The following is a 3,684-nucleotide window of genomic DNA, read 5'->3' as shown; positions in this document are numbered from 1 at the left end:
ATTGAGAGATAAATATGGTGTCTTCCATTTGTTTGACCTGAAGACCTAAAAAATAAGTTAGCTCACCTATAAGACTCATTTCAAATTCAGATTGCATTTGATGCACAAAATGTTCCACCATTTGTCGCGACATTCCACCAAATACAATATCATCCACATATATCTGAGCTATCATTAGCTTCCCTTTCTCTTCTCTTACAAACAGGGTTTTATCATTACCACCTTTCTTGTATCCATGGCTGACAAGGAATTCAGTCAGTCTTTCATACCATGCTCTAGGGGCTTGTTTCAATCCATAGAGTGCTTTCTTTAGTTTGTAAACATGGTCAGGAAAGCTTGGATCTACAAACCCTTTTGGTTGTTCAACATATACCTCTTCATTTAGATAGCCATTTAGGAATGCACTTTTTACATCCATTTGGTATAACTTGAATTTTAAGATGCATGCTGTAACACCCCCTTTTCAGAGACTGAAAAGAAGAGCGTCACAGTTCTCTACCCAAATTTAAATGCTTAAATACAAGCAAATAAAATTATGCTGGTTTATTTTTGGTAAAGGAAAAGTATAAGTGAGAAATGTTCTCGAATATAAGTACTATTATTTTTATTTAAGAAAGTTTTCAAAATTCTCTTTATATAAATTATTTAGTAAGTCCAAAAATAATATGCATCATTTATATCAAACAATCATCTAGTAATTTTGCTCAAAGGATTTTCAAATATAAAACATTTTCATTTCACATAATTATCTTACAATTTTTCAATATGAAATAATAAAAGATAAATTCTTACAAAAGACTCTAACCCACAAATGATCACAAGCTGGTCAAACACTAAGATACATGTCACCTAGGGAGTACTCCAATAACGTCATCAATACATATCAAAGAGATCTTTCTCTTCGGACTCCAAAAATAAACTAGATCACTAATCAACACTAACGGTCCTTGTATTATAATTAATGTCTCTCACAATCACGTTTTCCTTTTCTCAATGAACTTCAACTTGAGGCCTTAGAATCCTGCACTAACTGTTGTAAGGGGTGAATCACTCGTACACAAGTTACCATCGTGATGATGTCACAAGGCTACACATAATATTATACAAGTATATACATTTTTATTTAATAGTATATATACATACCTGAGTATCTAATCATATATTTAATTAAATAGAATCAAGTAGTCAAATAGTCACATATAGTCAAATAATCACAAAGTGAATTACACAAACATTATATCATCATCACTAATCAACAATTAGTCAGACAAGGAAAATCAAATATATCAATTACCAAATATATCAATCATCAATTATATCAAACATCGAAATTGTATCATTTAAAATGTATATAAAATCTAATCATAATTCTTCACTCAAAGTTAGTTTTCTAACTTGGTTAGTATTATTTTTATTCAACCTACTCCATGGAGACCTCTATTATGAGCGTAAGGCCGTTTCAACTGCCATAACATGGTCGTTTGCAAATCAACATATATCAAATATGTCTCAACCATTCTGGCCCAAGCGCTACACCTTATTATAGATAGTCCTGCACAGTCAGGTTTCACCATGTCGGGTTGTATGATTTCCTCCAGTCAGAGTGGCTATCTCTGACTATTGGTAGGAGTTCAAAATGCCGGTGATCCCCATTAGGTCTTGAGGCGACCCAGCCGAACCTATCCTCAGTCTTACATACATTATCGTACTGTAAGAAACACCCTGTTTTGCTCTTCACCTATCAAAGGTGATTAATTATTTAACTCTTCAACTTAATTTGTCTTTGTCAATATCTAACTTAGACATATTAATCCTCAAAACTCACCATACAACTTTTGAGATCACCTCAAACTTTCACCATAAACACTCAAGCACATGAACATTTTCAAATCATATCATTGCAGAAGATTTATTCACATAAACTCAAACCAAATCAATCACTCATCATTTTGCATTTTGCATATACCTTAATGAATTTAAATTACTATAAAGTACACAACACCCCTAATTATAACTAATAATATATATACAAGTAACACATTTCTTGTGCTCATCGAAACTTATTATTAGCGATTCCCCTTACCTCGAAGCTTTCCAAAATAACTCGAGCAATCACCTTCATCTAGGACACCTATCAACTCATCAAAACAACTATTTCTTAACTAACTAGAATTATAATTAAATCCTAACAATACTAATGTATTAAAAGAAATCATTCAAGAACTGGAACCTAAATTAATTAAGAGTATTACATGACATCTACTTATTTTCATACGTGTATATGAAACAGAACACTTGATATTTTATAGCTCATCATATTAGTTCAAAATTTTATCTTCAGAAGGACTCAATTATGTTACTATCTAGCTAGATAATTAAACTTTGCTTAATTAACACTTATAGATGTACAAGAAAACATTAGTCAATTGCCTAAGTTAAAAATTAGAAGAACTATGTAACTAAAGTCATGAAAATATATATTTAACAGGTCCTCTGTTTTATTTACAATCTGACAAAGCTACATATTAGTTAAGGGTTAAAGAAACCAAACTTTAAAGCTATTGAAAATGTAAATATCTAAGAGTTTCTAGAATGAATGAAAGAGATGAGTTACTTAAAAGAATAAAACAAACACAATATAGAATGTTAGACTAATAGCATAATGGAAGAAAAGTTAAGAGCTTGACCTTCAGTAAGCAGGTTGCCGAGAGTGATGGTTGTGTGCAAAATAGGAAGGGTTAGTGTTCTATTTATAGTGGTTCCACTTTACCTCTATATGGTGAATTGAAAGGCCACATTTTTACTTTCACTAAAGCCACGTTTTCACTTATACTTGTGGAGGAAAATTAAGCCATGATGATGCATAGGTGTAATTCCTATCTTAAAATTAAATGCATGCTTATCTCTTAATCTTTCATTTTATTTTTCATTTAATTTTAATAACATGAATGATAAAATTAATGACACTATCTTTACGTAGATATTTTTGTGATCTCAAAAATATTTTTCTTTTCTTTTTCTGGGATAAAAATTTATACTGTTGAGTAAACTACTGTTCGAAATTCGGTAGAATTTTAAGCCCAAACTTTTATCATAGCCTACTAAAATATTTTATGATTGATTTCTAAAATTACTTTTGTTAAACTCACAGTCTAGAAAAAATATTAATTATCAGTCTACACAAGGTAAAAATACTATCAAAGCACACATAAAATAATTCGGAAACATTAGGTATCACAATATTTTTATAAACTATTTATTTTTAAGGGTTTATACTTTTACACTACTAGTTCTGAAATTTAAACCATAGCTTTCATTAAATTAATAGATTAGATCTATAAGTTTTCTTTATCTAAAGTTCATTTCCAAGAAAATAATTATTTAAACATTCTCACACTTTAGACACGTAACTAGGACTACCATGATATTGTATACTCTTTAAATAAATTATTTTCACAAACTATTGTGAGAATATAACTAAATCATCAAATTTATTTTATAAAAATACAATAATATAAAGAAAATACTAGTTTATAAAATTTGGGGTGTTACACATGCCACGGCCAAGAGTAATCTTATGGACTCCAAGCGAGCAACTGGAGCAAAAGTTTCATCAAAGTCTACTCCTTCTATCTGGGTGTATCCTTGTGCTACAAGTCTGGCTTTATTTCTAGTAATGTCACC

The 3,684-nt window shown here is 30.3% G+C and overlaps 1 long non-coding RNA gene across 1 annotated transcript; it reads right to left on the bottom strand.

Moving 5' to 3' along the window:
* Nucleotides 1–777: 777 nt before the first annotated feature.
* On the bottom strand, nt 778–2,721 carry LOC123923269. Its single transcript, XR_006814336.1, has 3 exons — nt 2,688–2,721; nt 2,084–2,131; nt 778–1,030 (listed from the first exon to the last, which is right to left on the bottom strand). It is a non-coding gene; the product is annotated as an uncharacterized LOC123923269 (long non-coding RNA).
* Nucleotides 2,722–3,684: the final 963 nt, after the last annotated feature.

This window comes from Trifolium pratense, linkage group LG4, assembly GCF_020283565.1.
Source record: "Trifolium pratense cultivar HEN17-A07 linkage group LG4, ARS_RC_1.1, whole genome shotgun sequence".
NCBI lineage: Eukaryota > Viridiplantae > Streptophyta > Magnoliopsida > Fabales > Fabaceae > Trifolium > Trifolium pratense.
This window is presented reverse-complemented; position numbering and strand designations above follow the sequence as displayed.